At 34.6% G+C, this 27568-nt stretch overlaps 1 protein-coding gene across 1 annotated transcript in view; it reads left to right on the top strand.

The window, feature by feature from the left end:
- The window catches only part of GABRG3 (gamma-aminobutyric acid type A receptor subunit gamma3), a 772628-nt gene that overhangs the window by 143047 nt on the left and 602013 nt on the right, over positions 1 to 27568 (top strand). The gene's annotated exons all lie outside the window — the stretch shown is intronic.

The raw sequence follows: 27568 nt of genomic DNA, 5'->3' as shown, positions 1-27568 counted from the left end.
TTTCTTTCAAACTGGTCACTAGAGGACAATGGATAACAAAAAAAGGATCTAACTCAGAGCTAGTACCAGACTTCTCTAATGTAGGGAGATTTAGACATTGTACTCTTCCATATCCAAAAATTAGGACTTGAAATATGTATCTAAATGATACTTGGTGGTATAGAGGATCTCAGATAGTCAAGGAATGAATGTTAGGGCCAGTAATCAGAAGTATCTCAGGGTTTTGGAAGGCAACAGGATAAAGTTTACTGGATACCCAAATGATATTAAACAGGTTTATTCAAGGGAAGGGAAGGAAAGGGAGGGAATTGGGATGATCTAACTAAAAACTATAAAGAAACCTCCCACCAAAATCCAGTTGTTATCTTCTTAAAGTTATTATCACCTCTATCAATAACCTCTCTACCTAAAAATCCCAGTTCCTACAATAAATATCCCCTACTAATCAAATTCCCCCCCAGATGGTGACTAGAGTTAGAAAGGCTTAAGGTTAAGCAGAAACAAGGGCTCAAAAGGAAAGGATCTCACTGACAGTTGGCTTCATTTATTTATTTATTTTTCTTGCTGAACCTATTTTATAAATTTTTATTTTTAGAAAATTTTTCCATATTTACATGATTGATGTTCTCACTCTCCCCTCCACCTTCCCCCCCCCATAACCAATGCGCATTTCCACTGGTTTTTACATGTGTCCTTGATCAAGACCTATTTCCATATTATTGATAATTGCACTGGGGTGGTTTTTTAGAATCTATATCCCAACTCATATCCACATTAACCCATGCGTTCAAGCAGTTGTTTTTCTTCTGTGTTTCTACTTGGCTTTAGATGTCTCTAGCAGCTCTATAGGAATATCTGTCCATCAGAAGCAACCAGATACACACAGGAATACAGGAACACAAGTAGTTGTATCAGAAGGACAGCCATAAGAGAGGGAGAATAGTCAATCTCTAACAAGGTCCACCCAAGCAGATCAGACACTACCTTAACCTCTCCAGATTACCAACTGCTCCCAGGAGAAGCTCTGTCTCTTCCCTAGAATTCTGAAATCTTCCTGCTGCTCTGCCTTTCAGTAGCTCCTGCTCCTGCTCATTTCCTTATTTCCTTATAACAGACTCCAGAGGCTACTGTTCTTTAAATCTTCTGAGCTCTTCCATTAAGATAAAAGATCTGATTTATCACAAAATAAATATATTTTGTTGATTAAATGTATCTAATTTTTGAAGCATTTAAAATTTTAATAATAATTTGAACAGGTATCATTTATATAGCACTTTAAAACTGACAATGTAATTTATAAATATTCTCATTTGTTCTTTATAACAACCATGGGAAAAAGGGCTGCTATTGTTTCCCATTTTAAAGGTGAGAAAACTGTGGCAGACATATATTAAATAATTTACCCAGAGTTGCACAACTATTGGCTGTCTGAGAATAAATTTAAATGAAGATCTTCCAATCTCCATGATCAACATTATTTCCATTTAGCCATCTAGCTGCCTTTTTATTTCTTTGCATCTATTTCACTGCTTAACTTTCCTAATGAACTAATACCTTTATTTTTTCCATTTTTTTCTGAACCTCCGCTTTCACTGGTATGAGAACACATTTATACAAATATATATCTATAGCTAAACTATATTTTATAGGAATAGTATGTGGAAAGTAGGTAGGGTGTTCAAATGTTCTTAAACATGTTTTCCTTTGTATTTTAAAAATTTGGTTTTATTCACATGGATATGATTTTCTACTTATTTTTTCTTTTACATTTTAGTATTCAGTTGGATCCTACAATTCCCCCTTTATTTAAAAACAAGGAGAAAAGACTAATAATCATGAGATTTTAAATTGAGGCTGATTTCTTCTCATTTCCTTAGTGACCCCTATACATGAATGTTTTCATTTCATTTGGTGACTTCAGAGGACAAATGAAGACAAAAGGCTTTTTCCTTTAGCTGTACCAATTCTCAAATTATACTATAAAATGGTAATCATCAAGATAATCTGAAACTGGCTAAGGAATAGAGTAGTGGATCAATGCAACACATGGTAGTTAATGATCATAGTAACCTAGTGTTTGATAAATCCAAAAATCTAGCAAACTCAACATCTTACAAAATCTTCTGGGAAAATTAGAAAATAATATGGCAGAAACTAAGCATAGACCAATATCTCACACTATTCTCAAAAATAAAGTCAAAATGGATACTTAATCCCATAGAGGGTGATACCATCAATAAATTAGAGGGCAGCAGCTGAATGGTTCAGTGGATTGATAGCCAGGCCTAGAGATGGGAGGTTCTGGGTTCAAATTTGAACTCAGACATTTCCTAGTTGTTTGACCCTGGGTAAGTCACTTAAACCCCATTGCCAAGCCCTTACCTCTCTTCTGCCTTGGAACCGATACACAGATAAATGAAGATATTTATTTAAACAAGACATAAAGAACATAAGAAAATTGAAATGGATAATAATGATTACATTAAATTAAAAACTTATGTACAAACAACATCAATGCAACCAAGATTAGAAGAGAAACAAATTGGTGAAAAAAATTATAATACAAATCTCTGACAAAGGTTTCTTTTCACAAATATATAGAGAACTGAGCCAAATTTATAAGAATATAAAACATTCTTCAATTAATAAATGGTCAAAGGATATGAACTTGCTCATATGGTGCTCATATGAAGAAATTAAGACTATCTATAGTCATATGAAAAATTCTCCAAATCACTATTGATTACAGAAATGAAAATTAGAACTCTGAGATAACACCTCCTGTCTATCAGACTGACTAATGTGACCAAAAGAGGGAATATGATGAATGTTGGAGGGGATGTGAGAAAATTGAGACATCATTGTTGGTGGCACTGTGAACTGATATCATTTTGGAGAGGAATATGGAACCATGACCAAAGTGCAATAAAACTGTCTATACCCTTAGACCCATCAATACCACTACTGAGTCTGAATCACAAAGAGATCAGAGATAGGGGGAAAGGACCTACTATTTTTATTTTTTTTCACTAGGTTATACATACATATATATGTATGCACATATATATGTATGCATATATATGTGCATATATATAATCACTTTTATCTGTTTCCATATTATTCATTTTTGTAAAAGAATAATCTTTTAAAACCAAAATCCCAAATCACATACCCATATAAACAAATAATAAATTATGTTTTCTTCTGGATTTCTACTCTCACAGTTCTTTTTCCAATGTGGATAGCATTTTTTTCCTCATGAGTCACACAGAATTATCCTGGATCATTGAATTACTATTAGTAGCAAAGTCAGTTACCTTTGATCATTCCAGCAGTTACTGTGTATAACATTCTCTTGGTTTTGCTTATTTCACTCTGCATCAATTCATGTAGTTCTTTCCAGTTCTTATAGAAATCTATCAAGTCTTCATTCCTTCTAGCACAGTAGTATTCCATCACAATTATATACCACAATTTGTTCAGCTATTCCCCAACCAAGGGGTGTCCCCTCATTTTCCAATTCTTTTGCTACCACAAGAATTTCAGCTATAAATATTTTTTGTACAAACAGATCCTTGCCCAGATTTTTTTTTATCTCTTTGTGATATAAACCCAGTAGTGATATTGCTGGATTGAAGAGCATGTATTCTTTTAAGGTCCTTTGGGCATGATTCCAAATTGCTGTCCAGAATGATCAGATCAATTCAAAATTCCACCAGCAATGCATTAGTGTTCCAACTTTGCCACATCTCCTCCAACATTTATTATTTTCCTTTACTGTCATATTGGCCACTCTGCTAGGTGGTACCTCAGGGTTGTTTACACAAATATTTTTAGAAGCTCTTTTCTGTTCACTGTTAGAGCATTATAACAATTTCACATTACTTTGTATATTATAAAAAATCACAAAAATATTATTTATCACAAAATACATTTTGTAAGAGGCAGTGAGGCAGTATGTGTAACAAATAAAGTTATTGGTTAGCAGTTCTTAAATTGAATTCCCTGTCTCTTTTCTTTTCATTTGTAAATTGGAGCAAAAGCATGTGTTTATTGATTCCTCGATTTTATCTTTAACGAGATCAAATTTGACTTTTTAACTTTAAATTCAAAAAAATTTTTAATTTAATTAAAAAATTGAAATCATAAAGATAAGCAGAAGATTTTAGTTTTGGAGCTAGAAAGGACCTCAAAAAGTATTTACTCCAGTTCTCTTATTTCAGAGATGAGGAAACTTAGATCCAGAGAAGTTTTATCACTTCACCAATGTTGCATGTGTGGTATATGTCAGATGTAGGATTTGAACTGATACTCATTGAATCCAGAACCAATGCTCTTTCTACTGTACCATGCTGCCTCCTAAACAGTAGCTGGGAGTAAATGCTTAAAGTTATCCTTAGCTACTTCAAATAATCTTTGCAATTTCCTGTTTTTAAAACATATGTTCTGCAGTAAAGAAGTGTTACCTTATTCTGTTTTTAAAATAATAGCAAAGACATGTAGATCAATATTCATGACTCATCCATAAGTATGACTCTTAACATGTGTTAACTTGTTGATAATATAACTTACGTTTCACACGGATTCCAAGGAACTGGGCATCTGTTCTCATTTCATTGCTATCTTTGGATTTGTCTTTGATCACAAGGTTTTCTGAAAGCCATTATTCATATCAGCATCACTTGAATATATTGAGATTTAACTAGTTTAAGTATTTAATTATTAGGTATTCAAATCTATTTCCAATATAACATTCTATTTTTAAAAGCATTCATGTTTTTCCCAATGTTATAGAAAATTTTTATATACTATGTTTATAAGCCATTAGCATTTATGTGTACTTCTTGTTCTTGAGTCATATTCAACTCTTTGTGACCTTGTTTGGCATTTTCTTGGAAAAGATACAGGAGCAGTTTGCCATTTCCCACTCCAGCTCATTTTACAGATGAGGAAACTGAGGCAAACATTTAAGTGACTTGCCCAAGATTACATATGTATACCAGGCCAGATTTGAACTAAGGAAGATGAATCTTCCTAACTCTAGGCCCAGCATTCTATCCATTTTGCCTCTTAGCTGCCCAATGGATACTGTAGGAATTAAATTTTAATGGTTTGACTAAAATATATGAAAATTATAAATAATATAGTAGTTGCCAACTTAAGGTATTATTGCTCAAAATCAAAATGACTTTTAATAGCTTTTATTTACAAAAGAAGTTGAAAGAGTGAAAGTAGAGATATACAGAAAGGTAGAGAAGGCTTTTAGTGTATCTATCTAAATATTTTTCCAGTGCTTGACTTGGCCAGGACTTACTGACTTTCAGCCAGAATTAGACTCTCTCCAGAAGACAGGAAGGGAAAGCCAGCTATCCACTCACCCAAGTTCCCTCCAAGAGGCAGGTCAAGATGATAACTTGAGCTGAAGGTGATGCCTGAGCTGAATTTCTTCCTTGAGCCGACCTTCTTCTTGAAGGTGACTTCCTTCTCAGTGTTGATTTCTCTAGCCTCAGAAATTCAGGGCCTTTTATAGTGGCTTCCCGTCCCTTCCCCTTTTCACTAGGGCCAATCACAGCTTCCAAATTGCCCAGCACTGCCCAGGGGGCAGTGTTTGTGGGAACCACTTCTCACCTTCTGGAAAGGTAAGTGCTCATCAAAAGAGTTCACAGATTCCTGGCTGATTGAGGTGAAAGGTGAAGAGCTCCTCCTCCTAGTGCTAAGTAGGGTGTTCAAGCTTTGGCTGATTCTATTCAAAAGTAGACAAAGGAGAATTAATCCTGTCTTCACAATCCCTGGAGTACTAAGTAGTGGTACTTAAGTTATTGTTAACCAAAATGTTAACTCAAAGTAGACAAAAGTAATAAAGATTCCCTTTCACAAGTGTAAACTCAGAATGGACAAAGAGAACAAAGAATTCTCTTTTACAATACCTACCTATGTATGAAAAGTACCACATTAACAATAATGCAGCTAAATGATGCAGTGGATACAACACTGAATTTATAATCAGGAACAATCATATGAACCCTGCCTTACAGGCTTATCTTTTTAACCTGGACAATTCACTTAACCTTTCCCAGCCTCTGTTTCCTTATCTTTAAATGGGAATGTTATTGATGTTTACCTCACAGGATAGTGAGGATAAAGAGAGATAACAGATATAAAAGTTTTTCTAAGCTAAAATGCTATGTAAATGCTAGCTTTTGTGATAGAAGACACAAAGAATAAACCATCATTTATAGAATCAATGCCTGCCTCAAAAATTTTTTTTGCACTCTTAATTTATTTCTTAGTACAAACTCTAAGATAGAAAGGCAAAATCTGGGCAAATGGGGTTAAGTGATTTTCCCAGTGTCACAAAGCTATGAAATGCCCGAGGCTAAATTTGAATCCAGGTCCTCCTGACTATAGGTATGGCACTCTATCCACTGTTCCAACTAGCTGCCCAACAAAATAAAGCATTAACCAAAGTTTTTGACTAAAATGTATTTAGTTTATGTATTATGACATTTTATAACATAGAAAAGTTATAACATATTATTATATAATAAGGCTGACAGTTGGTATAAAGTATGCAATCCCTGACATCTTTTGCAGTATTAATGGCATAGTACTTTACACAAAGTAGGAACTTAATATATGCTCTAAACATCTGAACTGAGTAAACCATGACAATTGAAGCTTATCAAACATCAGTCCCCTAAACATGTTATCTTTAAATATTTAATATTTAAATACTCATTAGAAATTGGAAAGGATAATTGTTTTCAGAGAAATGAAATTAATCTAAAATTGAATCACCAATAATGTGATAATTTCAACATTAATTCACTTGACAATGATTTACTAAATGTCTACTATAATCAAAACACCATCTTAAGAACTGAAATACAAAAAATTAATCAAGTAAGGTCTTTATTACCAAAAAGCTTCATAGGAGAGAGAAGATAGATTTTCAGAATAGTGATACTATAAAATGAGAAAATGGTAAATAGAGAAGAGATGTACAAACAGTGTACAATGAGAATCCCTAGGAGAGAAAGATCATTTACTCCTGCAGAGAGATGGAAAGCTTCCTAATAGGAGTGGCATTTGGAAAGTTTGAAAGAGGAATTGTCTGGGTCATTTAACTCTGAAGCTGATAATGTAAACAGGATACATAGAACAATGCATTTGTGCATTCATCTGAAGTACATAAGTCCCCAAAACAAATAACCTAAATTGTATACTATAGTAATTGTCATTCTCAATATAAGCATACTCATTGTTAAAGACCAAATATATTTTTATTGGAATATCCTATATACAAGTTCAGATTTCCATAGTTGGAATATACTTCAGAGATTATGTTGATTAACTCACTCATTTTACAGATGAGGAAATGAAGGCTCATATTGGTTAAATGACTTCCCCAAGATCACTTACCTAGTCAGTCTCCCCAAATAGTGTTCTTTCTACACTTTCTCAGAGCTGTAACAAGTTTGGTGAGATTGGGGCTTTGCTCTCAGTCACCAAAAATGAGAGGTTGATGACAGTACTTACATTCCTTCTGCAACTCAAAAATAACTGGCCTCACCTAATTAGCAAAAATAATCAGTTAAAATCATAAGAAGTCTTCTTACCAGTGGTCTCTGTAAGAAAGGATTATACTATACCTCATGCCCAGTCTCATCATGCACAGAATGATTCAAAATATATCAATTTCTACATGTTTCCTATATAGAAGAGCACACTTACTCTTAAAAGCATGATAGTTTTTTTTCCCTTTATAATGTTAAATCCTTTACCCTCTCTGATTATCTGTTATATAATCGTGAAGCATCAAAAGAATAATATGCTAAACTCTGCAATCCTTTCTTTTCTAATAGGTCCCATAGATCTAGACTTAGAAATTCCTGTGTCCTGCCTAGCAAATGTCTCCTCATTATTTAACACTTACTATAAAGGGAACCCTTTTATATGAAGAAAAAGTGAATGTATAATTTGTAATACTCCAGATTATTTGTGGGAAAATATATTCCCTTTGAATAGGACTCCTCTTTCCTGTAATCATGTCAAGAGAGGCCACAAGGGGCAAGCCCACAATGTGTTTATATCCTACATCTGAGCCATGGGCTTCCTGATTCTTTTCTCCTCCTTTAAAAAAAATGCACACCCTATGAATAGAATTCTAATGAAATGCTTTCATGCTGACAATGGCTAGTTGCTGAGCTACCTGGTGTATAATTTGCTTTCTGAAATGTAAAATACTCATGCATAGAGAAGTATTTTTTTAATTCTCAGTGACTTTGGTCTTTCTCTTCAGAAAGGTGCTTTGGTAGGATTTCTACATTTGTCACCTGAGTATTCAGACCCTGAATGTTATGAATAATAAATTAAGCTAGTGTGCTATTAGAAAAAAGGTGTTTTCTCTTGAATGTAATGTGCTGCAATGTACCACACTTTGAACACTTCTTCCAACTTTCATAATGAAGCAACACGTTTATGGGATCATACATTTAAAATTCAAAAGTACTTTAGAAATCTAGTCCAATCCTGACTTTTAAAAATAAGGAACCCTAATTGCAAGGAATTTAAGTGACTTGCCCTGAATCTCCCAATTTCTAAGTGTCAGAACAGAATTTGAATTTAGATACTCAAATTCCAGATCCAATGTTGTTTGTCAGTTTTCTACCTATGCTACATATTTCATTACAGTAAATTAAGATGATCATTTCACACTTAAAACATTTAAGTATAAATCTGTTGTGTACTTCTGACTTCAACTTATAACTACTATCTATTCTACATCCTTAGCCTTACCAACTATTTTTTTGTCAGTATTTGAAAATGTGGTTTTTTATATTGTCCGAACCTTACATAGGAAAATCTTCCTTTTCTGCTTTCTATCAGTGTGTCATTGGCAGGTGTCCAAAAGGCACTGCCTTCTGTATTTACCTATTCCTGCCACCAGCCTCTCTATAACTCTAGAATATTAAGGATATTTTTTGGAGATTTTCCTGGAATGCTTGGAAACTTGGAAATCTTCCTTACTTTGCCTGAGCTCAACTGAGACAGTTTTAAAGCATATTTTCTTTTCAATTATCAAATGGATCTTTGTTTTCATTGATGTAGAGATTCCTTCCAATAGTACAAAACACATTCGATCCATCTCTATCCATCCTGTGCAAACTCATTCATATGGTTTCATGAGTTCACTGCAGGAGTTCCTTCTGAGTTCCTAGACCATTCACTGTTTTCTTTTTGATTTTGAAAGATGTCAGTGGAGCATATGGGATTTTCATTGGTGAATGGATAAGGTCCATTTATTCCTTTTAAAATCTGTATTATATGAGGGACTTAAATGTTCCTTGAATTGAATGAAGTTAAAAGCTATTAGATTTGACCACCCATGGCTCAGGAGGGAAACATTTCAATAGAGTGGAGGCATTACATCATAATTTAAGAGACTGAGCAGATTCAGTAAGGAGGGAGGACATGGTAGGAGTTTTTATAAATGATTCCTTTCAACAGCTTAGCAAAAAAGAGACAGTGCTACAGAATGATTGGCTGAAGAACTGTCAGGGTCAAGGGAAGAGCTCTCACTTTTATAAGCCTTTATGTGTGTATTTGTTAAATATTTGCCAATTATGTGTAAAAAATTTACATTCATTTAAAAAAATTAGTTCCAAATTCTTTCCTTTCCTCCCCCCTCTCCTCCTTCAGAAGGCAAGCATTTTAAAATTGATTATATGTGTCATTTTGTGCAAAATATATTTTCATATTTGTGATGTTGGTAGAAAGAAAATATAGACCAAAATAAAACCAGAAAAACAGAGATATGTGAGAGATCATGTAGTCCAATAGCTTCAATTTACAGGAAAAAACGGAGACATTCAAATGAAGAGACTTGCCAAAGGGTCACATAAGTAATAACTGGCAGAGACAGGTCTAGAAATAAAGTTTGTCTCCAAAAATTCCACCCATTGAATTAAACCATGAAGCCTCCTAACTAGGCTCTAAGAGATAGACTGGAATAGAAAGAGAAACCTTAATGGAGGAGGAGAGATGACCTAGGGGAAGGGAATTGTATAGCAGAAGAAATAATAATTAAATCATAAGTTGAACAGATTGGTGATTATCATTAATAAATTCATAGTAAAAAATGATTATTTTGTTGGGTTCTGGAGGGAAATTATTTTTAATGAAGTAGAATGTGAGTATTATACGTGAATTTAGTTAGGTTAGTTCATTTTTATGGAGGAGCTTCAAAACCAGTTATATATCATGATGAACAATAAGGAAGCATTGAAGTTTCTTGAGCAGGAGCATGACATAATGAATATGGCATGTTAGAATGATTAATTTGTCACTGAGGAGTAAAATGTGATCAGCTAGATAGAGAAAAGAAAGAGATCATTCAGGAACCTACTACTGAAACCCTGAGGTGAAGCACTGAGGGCCTCGATGAGAACAGAAACAAACAGTGGGCTAAGGGGGCTCTGAGAGTATTGTTTTCCTATATTCCAAGACTTTCACTGTGGAATAGGGCAGAACCAATCAAGCAATGAAGAAGTCAGGCAATCACAATGTGATTCCTATAAAAGCATGAATCATTAAGTATAGGAATAGAAATCATTTAAGAAATATCTCGCCTTTTCCAGGTGAACATTGAGGAAGAATTGGAATTTCCAATAGAGCTGAGAGAGTGTGTTAATTTCAACTGTTGGCAGTTATAACCGTTATTTCTATGACAGTTACACGCTCTGGGTGTGGCATTCTGGGAGTGGCTTCTGGCAGTCAATAGAGCCACATGCAGCTTCTTTCTCTCTCAGGGCTGGAGAAAGTAACATCTTTGCATCTCTCTATCTCCCTCTGAGGAAAAGACTCGAAGGAGGGGAGTGTTTTCTTTTCCAACTTGGGAAACCCTATTCATTTATCTGTTACTGTCTATAGATTGGTTAAACTGTGGAAAGACCAAGCAAAACCTGATCTTTGGTTCGGACTCTGAGTCTGTTAAGGCTCAGTGTCCTAACCTGATTCTTGTGGAGACTCAACCAGCTAGCCTTGGCTATCTTTATAACTTAAAGGTAAAGTTAAGTAAGTGGTTAGGTTTACATTGAATAGTATAAATTTGGTTAGTTAGATCAGGGAGGTTTAGCGTAGCCTGTGAACCACAGGAGAAACAGTTCCTTGCGGGACCTGGGAGTTTATTTGGGTGGAGTTAGAATCCCTTAGAATTAGAAATCCTTTTCCTTTATATATATATTTAAATAGATAGTTTATTTTTCATAAACAAGAGTCTCTTCAGCATTCCTTGCACCTTGCATTGCTTGCCTTATATTATTTTAACAATATATTCACACAGTTTGTTTCCCTGCCGCAGAGGATTGTTGTTAAAAAAGCACTTGAGTACAATATTCATATAACTATATAAATGTAAGTTGCTGCTTATACTCATGCTCATACCATATTTTACATGGGACTATTTATGGCTATATTATATTGTATATAGGGTAATAATAATATATAGTTCATTAAAGAATTTAAAGTAATCTCTTTCATGTTCTCTTTCTCTCTCTCTCTCTCTCTCTCTCTCTCTCTCTCTCTCACACACACACACACACACACACACACACACACACACACACACACACTTTCCTTCAGTCTTCAAACAACCCTTCAAGGTAGATATTTTATCTAATTATCCCTATTTTGTAAGAAGTTAAGTGATTTGTCCAGAGTTACTAAGCTAATTAATGTGTAAGGCAGCATTTATCCTCAAGTTTTCCTGACTCAGTGTCCAATATTCTGACAACTACATAAAATTCTGAGGGCACTCAATGAATATTCCTCTGGTGTAAGAGATTTGAACGTCACATCACAGTAGGATAGACTTCTACAAATAAGTCAGACTAATGGTAACTAGAAGCCCTAATAATGATGAGAGGGCCAAGAGTAATGAAGAATTTGAACTGTCAGGGGAAAAAAGAGTTTGCATAAGGGTTCTGCTTAGATCAGACAAAAAAGGGTCTTCTTCCCAAGGTCATATGGCAGTTGATCATAATTGTGCAGTTTAGTGAATGGGGATGGGAAGGTATTGTTGGTTGAAAGGAGAGGACCAGGCTAAGACAGGACTAATTAGCTTAGGAAACTATGTGTTACTCTATAGCAAGAAAAGAAGCATCCGTGAGTAAGGATCTTATGTTTTGCAACAGGATTTCTGTTTCCTGAAAGTTTGACTTATTTTATTTTATTTTCCTTTAAGTGGCAGAAAAAGCTTCATGGGTAGGATTGAAACATCTGCTTAAAAAATGTGCTATCTTTTAAATACCATTATTATACCAGTATTGGAAGAACATGAATCATGGAACACTATACATACAATCTCAAAAGAATTAAAAGTGAGTTTTGCCCAGAGAGCAATAAAGGGGAATGATGTCTGTCATCAGGCTTCCAAAAATTACAAAAAAAGAAGAAATCACAAGATGTTTAAGAAACTGAGTAAGTCAGTAGAGACATAGAAAAGATGAAAAGAAGTCTCTGCTATCTGAATGCTTAAATTCTATTGTAAAGATCCTGGTAAACTTGAAACAAAAAGTAAAAATAGAACTGAGTCAATAAACTACCATGAAACCTTGATGACTAGGTGAGGTAATGTCATGTATTCTAAAATACTGTTCACTTTTAAACAAAGATGACATTCAATCATTTAATCCATCAACAAGTATATATTAAGTCCATAAAATGTTCTAGGAATTACAGTAACCTCTGGGAACACATGCGAAATTAAAACAGCCCTTGACTTCAAGGATCTTAGATCGCATGTTTGTAATTAAACATATTCAAAATATACATGAAATTAGTATAAGGCAATTTTTGGAACACCTTGAGGTCCAGAAAAGGCTTTGTGTAGACGATGAAATTTGATTTTGTAATGGAAAGAAATAAGGGATGCAAAGATCCCCAGAAAAGGAGTTAGTACATTCCAGAGATAGGAGAGAGCCAATACAAAGTCATGAAGAAGGGACATGGGGTGTCTTGTGTAGAGAAGAGAAAATAGCCAATTATCACTCGGACATAGAGTGTGTAGAGGGAAGTAATGTGTAAAAAGGCAAGAAAGGTAGTAAAGGACCAGATTGTGAATAAATTTAAATGCCCAGCGAGGGGGAATATATTTTTTTTCTATAATTAACTAGAGCTCTATAGTAACTATATATAGGGGTCCAGCCTCCTATATGATAAAAATGGGGGTTCTGAGTGGCGCTTACGGCATCGGATTGATAAGACAGGAAAAAGAAAAATGAGAACAACCAGACTAGTGGTTAGCCCATGCTGTTCCAAATTCTGTGGGCTTGGGAGTTTATTATATACTGGTTTCAAACAAAGAACACACTTATGAAGGGGTAACAGATCATACATAACCCATTAAAGTCTAAAGAGTAAAGGTATAAGTACCAAGACAATGGCCAAATTCCAACCATCAATTAGTAGGGATAATTCTGGGAGAGGAAATATTTTTATGGAGATGCTCACTTATTGAGTTCTGTCTTCCAGGATTATAGGCACCTGGACAAATAAAGTCAAGACTAAAAGCGCCATACTTATCTAAGTATGCAGACTTATCTTAAGTAATGTTTGTTAGGGTTCAGGCTTCTTAATTATCAAGGAGAGGAATCATTAACTCAGTAGATGCTGGTCTGCCACTTCAAAGTTTTCCAATAGGAGTTCTAAGAAAGGTGGGGATCGAAACTGAGTCAAAAGAGGAGCCTCAGATTTTTATCTTAGATGGCCCATTCTGTCTGCATTCCTGACATGCAGTGCAGAAAAATCATACACACAGTTTTACTTGCCGATGATTTTGTAATGGGATCCAGATAAAATATCTGTTACAGACTCTGTTTCTCTAAATGACTCCTAATAGCCTCTTGGAGGGATCAAGTTGATTTTGGATTAACCTACCTGCTGGTACCAGAGCCTTTTGGGGCTCAGGCGACCAGGACCAAACACAAAGACTGCCTCAGTCTGGATTGGTCACGTAGGGAATCCGGATAACAGGCCCTAAATTTGATCCTATTTCTCCATGGTTTTAGTACATCGAACGGCTTCCCACAACTATAGTCACTAAAGCTGATATAGGAAGAAAGGCTGATATACAAGTGCTCAATCTGGCACTTTAGAAAAATCACCCTTGCAGTTGTAGGATAAATAGCAATGGGAAGAAATTTGAGACTAGGGAAAACAGATTAAAGATCATTACAGTACTGTAGCGGGTAGGTATTGAAGACCTGGATTATGGGGGTGGGCAATGTGAGGATAGAAGTGGATACATATACAAGGGATATTGTGGAGGTAGAAATAACAATAATTGACAACTAAATGGCTGTGGGATGCATAAAAGTAAGGCATCCAAACAACCTTGGTAATGGAAAAGATAGTAGAACCCATGAGAATAATAGAGAATTTTGGCAGGGGTGTGTGTTGTGGGGGAAGTTCATGGATTCTGTTTTGAATATGATGAGTTGGAATTGACTATGGATTATATTTTGAATTGTTATATGGTTTGTGAAGACGAGCTGAGGAGGAGGACTAGGACTCATTATATAGATCTGAGAGTCTACCCACCTACAGTTGGTAATTTAATTAATAGGATCTGATAAAATCAATAAATAAGAAGATATGGAAAGAAAAAATAAGAAAGTTTAGGTTAGAGCCTTGGGATCACTCAAGCCAGTTTTCTGAGAGATTAATAATAATAATAATAAATATAATATATATGTATATATATAGCACCTTCTATACACAGGCACATTAGAAATTTTATCTCATTTGATCCCCACAACTGGAAGAAAGGAGCTACTACTATTATCCTTATTTTACCTTTGTGTAAACTGAATCAAGCAGAGATTTACTGACATGCCCAAGGTCATAAAGCAAATAAGTGTCTAGAGACACACTTGAGCTCATCTTCCTGATTCCAGACTCAGTACTCCATCCTCTACACTATTTAACTAATAATAAAGTTTATATATCTTTAATGTTTTTAAAGACCTGTACAGAATGGAAGTTCCAAAGGATGTGGAAGATGTGGGGAGGGAGAGGACAAAAGAGGATAGGGAATAGGGAGGGGTCAGTTGAGTGGGGTAAAAAAGTGTGATATGTTGAATTTCCTTGTGCTTATTTCTTAAACGAAAATTCCATAGCCCCTGTTTTGGTATTGGAATTCCTGAAAGGCAGGACTAACATCTTTTCTCAGTACTTAGTAGAGTGCCTTCAATCAATCAATCATCAAACACTGTTATAGGCCAGTCACTGTGCAGGGAGCTGGGGATAGAAAGATATATAATTGATGCTTAATATGTGTTTATGCATACATGAAAACACATGTGTGTACACACAATGCATATATACTTACATAAGTGTGTATATACATGTGAATAAATACATATATGCAGACATATGTTGAGATGAAGTTTTAATTAGCAGGGAGATTGTTAGTACCTAATTCAGTTATTCTGTTTTTTGGGGTGATTTAAATAAAATTCTATGAAATCCTAACGTATTATATTTGCATATATTTATATGTTATTGTATTTAAGGCAAATAGTTGGTACCCTAGTTTGAATCCAGGGCCTAGAGTCAGGAAGACTGCTTCCCTTGCACTCAAAACTAGAATCATATACTTACTAGCTATGTGACCCTGGGCAAGTCATTTTACCCTGTTTGCTCCAACTTCCTCATCTGTAGTATGAACTGGAGAAGGAATTGACAATTCATTTCAGGATCTTTGCCATGAAAATCTCAAGTGGGGTCACAAAGAGTCACACATGTCTAAAAAATGACCAAAACAACAATTGAATTAACAAAGTTTTATTCATTTGGTGCTCAAAAATAACTGCTAGGGATTAGTAGGACAAGAATGAGGATATTCTTTTTATAAATTAGAAAACTGAGTCCTACGTAACTAAATGATTATCACCTTGAATAGGAAAGAGAAAAGAATAAGCATTTATGTAGTATGTCTCAGGTATCATGCTAAGTGCTTTACAAATATTATGTGAGCTTTACATTTTTATCTGCTTCATGCAAAGAAACTCAAGTTAAGGACCATCAGTTGTCATGGTGGGTTGTCATGCCAACTTAAATGTCTATTTCTGGATTGTTGGACATAATATTTGTGAATTACTTGTCTTCCAGAAGGATAGATCAAAAAAGAAATTCTTGTGGTTCATTTTCTTTAGTGATTTTTTGTTTTTAATGTGATAAAACGGTGAAATTATATGAAGGTATTGTATAATTGGATATGATTGTATATAATTGGATATAGAGCTAGAAGCAATGGAGTCAGGGAATTTAAATATACCTTTAAATCTCAGCTCTGTCTCTCATTAGCTATGTGACCCTGGACATTTTGTTTTATTTCTCTGAACCTCAGCTGTTCCATCTGTTAAATAAAACAATTGGATAAATAACTTCTATATCTTTGATTACATAAGTTGTACCATTTTATAGATTACAAAACTGAGACCCAATTTTATTGATTTGTGAAATAATAAGTATCTGTTTAATTCACTGTCCCTTAAACTAAACTTGTGTTTGCAGTGGTGGTGTGTAGTTTTTTGATACAGAGAAGATGATCATTTTATGGATCACTAATCCCTTCTCCCTTCACTCCCCAGCTGGGCATATAGATATATGGTACCATGGATAGAGCACCAGGCCTTGAGTTAGGAAGACCTGAGTTCAAATATAGCCTCAAACACTTACTAGCTATGTGATGCTGGGCAAATAATTTAACTTTTTTTTTTTTTGCTTGGAAAAGGAGGTTAATAACTGCACTTATTTTGTAGGGTTGTTATGAGGATAAAAATGAGATAATATAAAGTACTTAGCACAATGCATGGCACATGGTAGGGACTATATCATGCTTATTCCCTTCTCTTCCTTCCCCCTGAAGCTCCATTTTAAGAAGCCATTTAATTAGGAAGTTTTCTTTAAAGGCCATCTGTAGAGGTGCTGCCCTGATACAGACACTGAGACCATTCTCTCAAATCTGAGGATCTTAGCAGGAGAATGAATGGATGATCAGAGCTAGATAAAAGAAATCTTGCCAGTCATTTTTTCTTTGGTTAATATCCAATAAAATCTTACTAGTACGTTTATACCTTTGGAGCCATTAGTAATCTCCAACAGTTTGAAAGAAAGGATTTAAGGCTTCTAAGAGAAGGCTGTGGTGTGATGAAGGTAGTGCGGAAATCGATTTTGAAACAGAAGGGTGGGAAGATGCCACAGGAATCTTCACTAACTATTAAGTATTACCTATATCTATTCTTGACTATATATCATACATAGTTTGAAAACTCTTTTAGTAGATAATGAAAAGGGGGTGTTTTAATGAAACTGATCCTGTAACCATATGCATATAAAGAAATGTTGACATCTTGGTCCAAATGGCCTTTATCTTGAGCTTCATACATTCTGATGGAAGAGGTGGCCTATATTCATTCTTTTTTTTTTTTTTTGGTCTAGTTCATGTCCCAAGGTAAAGGTAGTGACAGCTTTTATAATTTTTGTTCCAGTTAATGTGATATATATGCAAATCCTACTGACTGTTGAATTAAATATGAATGGAGAGGTTTCACAATATATTCCTTAAAAAAGACTATGCAAAGTTATATTTGGGGAATTGGCTTTTTTTCCAGAGAATCATTTTTACAGGTCTGTAAGAGTGAAAAATTTGTAAGTGGAATTAAAGACACCTAGCAGGAAACATTAAATTGTAATTTTATGGCCCTCTTCAGAAGAAGGTTCATTCTCTTCAATAGTTTTCTTTTCACATTACAATGATGATATAATCAAGTGGCATGAAATTATTCTTTCTTCTTCTCCTTTCTTTGCTTGAAATATTGTGGGATGCTTCACCACTGATCCTTTGTTGTATTTCAGGGTACAAGTGAAACTTTACCTTTTGCTTTAGCTAAGATTATAAATCCTTTGGTTACCATGTTTCACAATATCTTGCCAGTCTCTGGTTAAAAATTGAATGTCAGTTTCATCACTCATCTGATGATAGAACTGGAGATTTGTTTTTGGGGACAGTTCCATGATCATATAAAAATGTTCATTGAAGGGCAGCAAGGTAGCACAGTGGATACAGCACCAGGCATGGATTCAGAGGGGACCTGGATTCAAATCTGGTTTCAGATACTTCCTAGCTATGTGACCCTGGGCAAATCACTTAACCCTATTGCCTAACCCTTACTACTTGTCTGTCTTAGAATTGATACTACTAAGACAAAAGGTAAGGGTTTATTTTTAATAATATTTTATTTCCCCCCACTTTTAACATTCTTTTAAAAAAACTACATTGAAAATGCTTTTCCTCCTTCTCACCTGACCTTCTAACCTCACTCCTACCCTATCCCCTCCCTGAGAAGCTAAGCAATCCGAAATTTCACATGTGCAAAAATGTAAAACATTTTTTCATATTTATCATTTTTTGGAAGAGACCTTTAAAAAAAAGAAAGAAAAAACTATAGTATTTCAGTCTGCATTCAGACTCCATCAATATTCTCTTGGAGGGGGCAGAGGGCTTCTTTCATCAGCAGTCTCTGGGAGTGACTTAGGTCAATGTACTGCTGAGAATAACAAGGTCATTCACAGCTGTTCATCAAAAATATCCCTGTATTTGTGTTCTGGTTCTGTTCACTTCACTTTGCATTAGCTCAGATAAGTTCTTCTGGCTTTCTCTGAAAGCATTTATTATAACACAACAGTATTCCATCACAACCATATACCACAGCTTGTTCTGTCATACCCCAAAAGATGGGCAACCCCTTAATTTCCAATTCATCGCTATCACAAAAAAAGCTGCAACAAATATTTTTATACAAAGAGGTCCTATTCCCTTTTTATCTCTTTGGAATGAAGGCCTACTAATGGTATTGCTGGATCAAATGGTATGCATAGTTTTAGAGTCTTTGGGATATAGCTCCAAATTGTTCTCTAGAATTTTTGGATCAGATCATAACTTCTCCAACAGTGTGCTGGTGTCCCAATTTGCCCACATCCTCTCCAACACAGAAGGTAAAGGTTTAAAAAATAAAAGAAAAAAAAGTATTAATTTTTGTGTGGAACAGGCATTATACTCTTCTCTGGAGGATGTGAAGGAAAAATAATGGTCAAGAGGCCTTGAAAAGCTATTATCTATCTACATGGAAAGATGGCTTAAGAACAGATAAAATTATTGAATAACAATTGCAAACATTCTGTGATTAATTACTAAAACAAGTGATCTAGAAATTACTATTAGGCTTATTCTAGAGGAGAAAGACCAGTAACATGTTTTGGGGCATGTGATTATTTCTACTTAATTGTCAAAAAGAACTTCTCTGTGCGGGCCTATTATGTGTAGAGCACTATTCTAGGCATTATAGATACAAAGACAAAAAATTGATTTCCAGAAACTTAAGAGACTATAGGCTGTAAAATGTAGAGAGACAAGTAAATATAAAACATATACAAACTAAATAAAAACAATAATTTCAGAGTTAGAGGAGGCATGGCAGTGGATAGAATGCTAGTCCTGGAGTACAGAAAACTCATCTTTAGAGTTCAAAGATGGTCTGTGAGCAATTACTAATTATGCAGTCCTAGGAAAGTCACTTAATCTTATTTGCCTCAGTTTCCTCATCTGTGAGATTTTCTGGAGAAGGAAGTGGCAAATCATTCCAGTATCTTTGCCAAGAAAACCCAAATGAGTCACCCAGAGTCAAACATGACTGAAACAACTGCATGACAACAACTCTCAATTGGGCAGTTAATTTAAAAAATGTATTTGTGAAAATGGAGACATTTCAGTTGAGGAGCAGAAGAACTCAAAAGGAGACAGAAATCCCAAAAGAAGAATATGCAGTGAGATGGGAGTGATTTCAGCCATGACAATATTATTTGAGCACAGGCTCAGAGGTGGAATGTTGTGTTTAAGAAAATTTGATACCTATAGAGAGAGTAAAAACAGAGAGAAGAAAGCCTAGATGCAGGAATAATAATTAAGAGTCTGTGGCAATAGACCAAATAAGGAGTGAAATGGGATTAGCCTGGGATGGTTTCTGTATGCATGGAGAAAAGTGGATGGATATGAGATGTGACATCAGACTTGACAAGATTTGGTAGATAGCAGAATATGGGAGATGAAAGAACGAGAATATTCTGAGATAAAATTAAGATTGAGAGATTATACTGCTTTCAACAGAAATAGAGAAAGTATTAATGGGAATAGGTCATGAATTCTTTTTTGGACATGTTGACTTTCACCATCAAGCTACAGTATATCTAGTTAAAAATGTTCACCAAACAGTAATGTAGATTATGAACTCAAGAAATAGATAATGATAGGAAAGATAGATCTAGGAGGCACCTATGGAGATATGATCATTGAACCCATGGTAGTAGCAAGCTGCCCTGATCAATGCTATTTTACAAAAATATTATTAATCTGTTATATTCAATTCTCATTTAAAAATGTGAAGATCCAATTGCTTCTTTAATATTCAGATAATCATTCTAATGCATTATTATTCTTTTAAATATCATTTTGCTGCTTTGGTTGGGGTATGCCTTTCAGTATATTATTAAGAACTGCCTGACTCATAAAAGGATGCATGACACACTTTTAAGTTTAACTGCACTATAAATATTTGTCCATCATTTTGACAAGAACTCAAGTCCTGATTTATAGCATCTGCCAATTTTTATGTAAATACAATGAAAATTTATAAATCTATCCTCTGAACTAGTTTGAACTGGCTCTGGCACATGCTGTATTTTAAATACCTTAAACACTTTAAGTGTACCTATACACCAAATAAAAATATTTTCCTCTTTCTGGATTAAAATGTGTATGTCAGCATCTACCAGCAAATAATGCAATATTGAAAAATGTACAAGACCATTCTTTTGTACCAATTCACTATTCTCCTTCTCTCTTTCTCTTTCGCTTTGTCACTCACTCTGTCAGTTACTGTGCCTGTTTTTCTCCCTCCCTCCCTCCTTCCCTCCTCTCTCTTTTTTTCTCCCCTTTCCTCTGTGGTGAACTGAAATGAAAAATGTCAATTGCTGAAGGAATCTAATATACATGTTTGATTGAACTGTTCCTTTGCACATTAGCAAAATAACATCCCTTTCCTTTTCTTATCACAATTCCTATGTCATGAAAGTTGAATGTGAATCAAATGTATTTTTTATGAATGGAATTCTATTTTGTCTCTTCAAGAAGAACTGCCCACTTAAATAAATTTTAGGATCTCTAATTTTATAAAGTAAAGAATATTTTTGTATTGTAAATGATCAACACCCAATTTATCTCTTTTCCAAACCCAGAAAGCCTTGTTATTTATTAATGATGCATATATACACAGTTGTGTTGCTGATTCTAAATTAACTGTTGTGTTCTCAAGTTTACCCCAAGCTTCAAAAGTTATCCTCCTGGAATCATGGAACATGCTTTTCTTGTTCTCTAAAGTATATATGCTTTTATTACTTTTCCTTGCAAGCTACACTGTCTGCCATTTTATTCTCTTCCCCATGTCTAGTGTATTAAAAGAGAGTTCATGAATTAAGAAAATACCATCTAAGATTTGAAAATATATCATTGATCACATTATTTCTGTAAAAGGACAATTTTGCTTCTTCTAGAAAAGTCAGGAAGTGACTTTGGATGTCAATTCGTATTTTATTTCACCATGTTACATCTACTTCTTTATTTTCAAATTGCCACTTAGGGAAAGAGGCACCATGAAAGTGGCTAACCCAAGCTATGCCCTGAAGAGTAGGTCTACTGCTCTCCTCTGTCATGGTTGGCTATCAGTTATTCTACCTAGCTTTGACTATATTTTATTCTATGCAGAATTTCTGACTGGAAAACCTGCTGCACTGATAGGCAAGAGAGAATTCTATCACATTTCTCCAATTAAAAGATCTGTTGAGATTACAGAATATTGCATGCATTGATATTTTATGTGAGAATGTAGGCAATACTATTCCTCGTATTTGTATGAAGACTGACTCATACTTTATTAATTTTAAAAGGATCCTGCTGAGTGACCATCACTCAAAATTGAAACTGGCTAGAGTTACCACTCACCACTCTGTTATGAAATAGCAATGCCTGCCAGACTATCTAAAATATCAGCCCAAGGACTTTTATTGGCAGCAGTTTTTACCCTGAGCTAATTTTCACTTTGGATATGCATCCACTTCAACACTTCTAAGTCTGTGGACTTATGAATGTGGCACACAGTACCAGGTGAATGGAAATTCCTTGTATCAGAAACCCAGCTGGAGAGGTGAAAAAAAATTAATTTTGTTTGCTCTGCAGAGTCAGATGGAAAAAAGAGGCTTTCGTAATATTTTAAAAAGTCTTGGGGCAACTGGGTAGCTCAGTGGATTGAGAGTCAGGCCTAGAGACAGGAGGTCCTAGGTTCAAACCCAGCCTCAGCCACTTCCCAGCTGTGTGACCCTGGACAAGTCACTTGACCCCCATTGCCCACCCTTACCACTCTTCCACCTATGAGACAATACACCAAAGCACAAGGGTTTAAAAAAAAAGTCTTCTTCATATTCTTTCCCATATAAATATACATATCAAAATATGAGAAATATATCTAGATTATTGAGAATGTAAATGATTCCTACCCAAAATAACTCATCCTCTCCTTGTCATAAATTAATATAATTAAGTAAAACAAAACAACCTAGTTGAAATATTCACTTCATTCTGCAATTGTTGTCCAGGCCTTTCTAACAAGAAATAGGAATCACCTTTCTTCATCAGTATTCTGAATTTAAGATTGATCATTGTATTGAGAAATTTTTCTTCTTCATATTTTTTGAAGATAATTCCATGGTTTTATTTTGAGAATCAGAGATGAACGATATGGTTGTAGCATAACAACATGCTTCTCATAGAAATAAATTATATATAGCAGGTAGCACCCTGGAATAAAACAGCCATATCATGATATTTTGGATTGTTTCCATTACTATTGAAATCATTAGGATTTCTCATAAGTAGCAAATCCCAGTGGTTATTTTTTAAAATTTAGTATGCATTTATTTTTACTTTTTTCCACTTTCTGTCCCCTCTACTGGGAAAAAAAAAAACAAATAAAATCCTTGTAATAAAAGTGATTAGTTAAGCAAAATCAAATTCCCATATTCTACTTTTCTAAAAATATTTATCTCATTCTTCATTTTGAGTCTATCACATCTGTCAGAATTAAGGTAGCACTCTTAATCATTAGTACTCTAAAATCATGTATTGTCATTGTTTAGGATAGAAATCATAATTCTCATGATGAATTGACTCTGTGATTTTAAAGATATGTAGGGAAGGAGTGGATCCAAGGTGGTAAAATAGTTGAAACAACTATAGTCTAGCATCCTACCACAATACCTCCCTAACGATCTAGAAATCTAGACCAAGACCAAGTTCTGATCTGTAAATCTAAGAAAAAAATCACAGTAAGTTATTTTTCTAGTCAAAATTGGCTTTGGGATAATTAGGGGTTTAAAGACACTGGTCATAAGGATGAAGCAGGAGTACCCATGTAGCACATTCCAATATAGCAGCTGAAATAAGACCAAAGTTGTATACCAGAGCATGAAGAGTTTTCAGATCTCTACAGATAGGCCCAATATGTAGAGTAAAGAGACACATTCCAGCTCTCATCTTTGTTGCTCCCTATATAATTCAGGATCATCAACCAAATTAGATAAGAGTAGAAGAACTTGGCATAGGAGTCACATTCCAAAGTGAGGAGCAATTGTGGACCCTAATCTGACTACTAAGCAAGGCATAGGCACAGAAGAAAAAAGCAACTGCTGGCACTGAATCAAGCAGCCCAGTGGAGAGTCATTTCTTGTTTTTGCCCTCATTTAAAGACTACAGGGAAATAACCAGGGCAGGATTCCCAGACCGAAGGGAAATGTAAAGTTTTGTCTCTCTGAATTTTTATTTTCCATTTGGTTGATAGTGTCTAAGCAATAGCATCAGTCTCCCAGAATTTCAACCAAGATATAATATTGCTCAGAGCCAAACCCAGATCTGGAATTTGCAGTACTCAGATAGAGAGAATAGAGAACAGAATTTTACCTTGATAAAATGACTTTGGGAACACCTAAAACTTGCAGATCCCCAGCCTGAGCTGTCCCTGAAACCAAGGAATAAAACAATACTTAATATCTCAAAAAAGCAGAAGTGCTCAAGAGGACACAAGATCAGCCCACACATTCTCTCCAAAGGTGCACAGAATAAAATATTATCATAAAAACTGAAGTCAAGAAGTATGCTTTAAGAGTAAATAAATGAAAAAATAATTCTACCATAAAGACTTATATAGTGCATAGACAAAGATACCTAAGGCACAATTCCAAAAGAAGAGAATCACTCTAAAACATGTAAAAGAAAATCCTCAATTTAAAAAAAAAAAAACCCACAGCTCCCACAAAGTTCCACTAAATTTCTGGGGAAGATGAATCAGAGATGTTTTTAGAATTAAAAGTAGTTTTAAAATCGAATGAGATTATTGCAGAAAAAATGGGAATAAGTGAGAATTAAGGAAGAATTTGACAGAGAATTAATAGCTGAAAATGAGAGGCACAAAATCTTATCCAAGAAACAAACTCCCTAAAATTATAATGACTCTATATTCAAATGAAGTCAAAAGGCTTAAGAAAGAGATGAAAATACAAGACATGCCATAGCAGAAAGAATGGAAATTAAAAATTAGAAGAGGTCAATTAAGAATCATTTTATTACCTGAAACGCATGACCACAAAAAGTGTCTTGGCATTCTGTTTCATTAAATAAAAATGTCCAAATAGCTTAGTTCCAGAAGGCAAAGTAAAAATAGAATGAATCCATTACTTATCTCCTAAAAGAAATTTAAAAATGGAAATTCCTATCAATATAGCCACAATCTAGAGCTTCTAGGTCAAATAAGAAGTGAAAGAATTTAAGTACCAAGAAGCATAATCTGGGTCATGCAAAATCTAGCAGCCACCTTAGCATGAACAAATGATTTGGGAAGTAATATTTCAGAAAACTAAAGGAAAAGGCTTAAAACTAAGAATAACATATATCATTGTAGCATAATGTTAGAGGGAAAAATGAATCTTAAATAAAAAAGATGACTTCCAAACTTGTATGGTAAGAAGACAAGAATTTTGTAGAAATTTTGAAATTAACTATTAAATATTATTAATGTTAATCGAATGAACTGACACATAAAATGGAAGCAGATTACAAAGCAAGATCCATCAGTATGAAAATTAGAAGAAACACATTTGAATATAATATTGATAAAATTAACTTGATGACAGAGTAATATCTAAAGCTTATCCATTAAGCTTTCAATTATTTTTTTTAAAAAGCAGATTATTTTAAAATGACCTTAAACAAGGCAGCAAAACATAGACTACTAAAAGACACAAATAGGGAAGTTACATTTTTCTGAAAGGTACTATGGTGAATTGACTAATACAAATACTGTACCAAATGTAATAGTATGTAGATTTGTAAAATTTATAGGAATTACAAGAAATAGTAAAATTACGTTAGTGAGAAATAATATTTTGTTGCTTTCTGATATAGATAAATCTATCAAAAAATAAACAAAAGACAAGTTAAAGATTGAATAGGATTTTAGAAAAGTTAGATATAATAGCCTTCTGAAATTAATTGTGTGGAAATATAAATGTCTGTATATTTCCCTGCTTGTTTCAGAGCTGATTGTCATTAATGGTTTAAGAGAAGAATGTTGGATTTGGAGGTAGAAGATTGAGCTTTGAGTATCAGCTCTCCCCTGGGTAACATAGCTACATGAGACTAAATGATTTCTCTGATTCCTCCCAATACTCAATCTGTGATTCTATCACTGCCACTTCTTTTTTCACCAGGAGACATATAATAAGCTTTGGTTTAAGATTAAGGTTTCTTTTTTTGTTTTCTTTCTGTTATTACTCTGGGAATTATAAAAGGCTTGGTTTCTCTGGTGCAATTATTGGTACATACTTCACATCATTTTCAAATAAATATCAAACATGGTTGTAATATTTCACTGGGTATATTCTAAAAATCAAATTAGAAAACAGACACTGAAACATGGAAGATTGTGCTAATATTTTTTGGAACCAACAGAAAAATGAACTGCAATGTCCATGGATTCATCATCAGTTAGTGTCTATAGAAATACTGTATTGATTTTTTTTTCTGTGACTGGATATGATGCCATTTTTCAATCCAATTGTAGAATGCCTTCATTTCTATTTCTGGGTTATTGTCAATCAGAAGTGTCATGGATCACTAGAACAGCCTAGACCCAACAAGATCCATTTTAACCTTCATCACTTCCTTATATAAAAGTCAGCAAAGTATATATATACATCTCAGGGGTTAGGAAAACCTGAATTCAAGTTCCTCTTCTGACAAATAAGGTTTGTGGACTTTGGTTAAGTCACTTAGCCTCTTACTTCCCAAGGCAATTTTCTAAGACCAAGTTGAAGAAAAATTGCTGACTTTTTTTGAAGGGCTATTTTCTTTAGCAATTCCTTATCCAAGGAAATCACAGTTCAGTTTTTCTTGCTTTACTTACATTGCAAGTGTGATAGAAAAGTCTTTTCAGATGGCAGATACAGTAGAAACCAAAAACTAAAAACTTTTAAGATGGAGAAGGAAAAGGATTTTTTCAATGATACTGGGGCCATTTGAGTTTACCTACCTTTTAAGTTTATCTTCTGAAACCTGTTTATTTCATAATCCTATCTTCTATTTTCTTCAGCTTACTCAACTCCAGGTTAATTTTCTGAATTATAACTTTGGTCTAGGATCAGACTCCCTTTGTTCAATGGCATCAATGGCACAGGCAGTCCCTGCTCAGCCTCTTCTCTACTTTTTAGTTTGTATGTTGTTGTTCTATTTGATGCAGTTCTGGATTGAATGTTCAGAACTTGATCTCACCCTTCTCACCCTCTGCCAGAATCTGTCATTTCTCGCTTCATCTTATGGCAACCCAAAACAGGTAGACCATATATCTTCTGACTTTCACCATCACACAATCACTTGAGTTGGCTCTGCCACCTATTTTGGCTATGACAAATGCAGTAAGATTTTAGAGATTATGCTTTTGTAAGTTTCCTGCAAGAATATAAATTCTGGCACTTCTTGTTACCTGTGCTGGTCATAGTCTTTGCTGTAACTCTGATATTGACACTGAATTCCAGCCTCTTATAGGTTTCCTCATTGCTGATTATACCTGGTCACTCTCTTTGCTTTATCTCTTACTATGGTTTTAGCATGGGCTGCCAAATACTAGCTGCAGCCTATTGGAAGGTCCCAGATAATGCCATACTGCATGGGCCTTTCTCCCTAAGCAATAAGTTAGGAGGACTGGTTCTGTCCTTAGCTGCTTTGCCAGCCCAGTGTTCCCTTTGGCTTTAGGCTCCAGTATATGGCTTTGCTTCTCTCATTTCCTGCTTTGTCAGCATTCAGAATGTTCACAGGTTTCTAGAAGAATTCTGGCAGTTTTAGGAC

The sequence above is a fragment of the Gracilinanus agilis genome, chromosome 3, assembly GCF_016433145.1.
Source record: "Gracilinanus agilis isolate LMUSP501 chromosome 3, AgileGrace, whole genome shotgun sequence".
Taxonomy (NCBI): domain Eukaryota; kingdom Metazoa; phylum Chordata; class Mammalia; order Didelphimorphia; family Didelphidae; genus Gracilinanus; species Gracilinanus agilis.
This window is presented reverse-complemented; position numbering and strand designations above follow the sequence as displayed.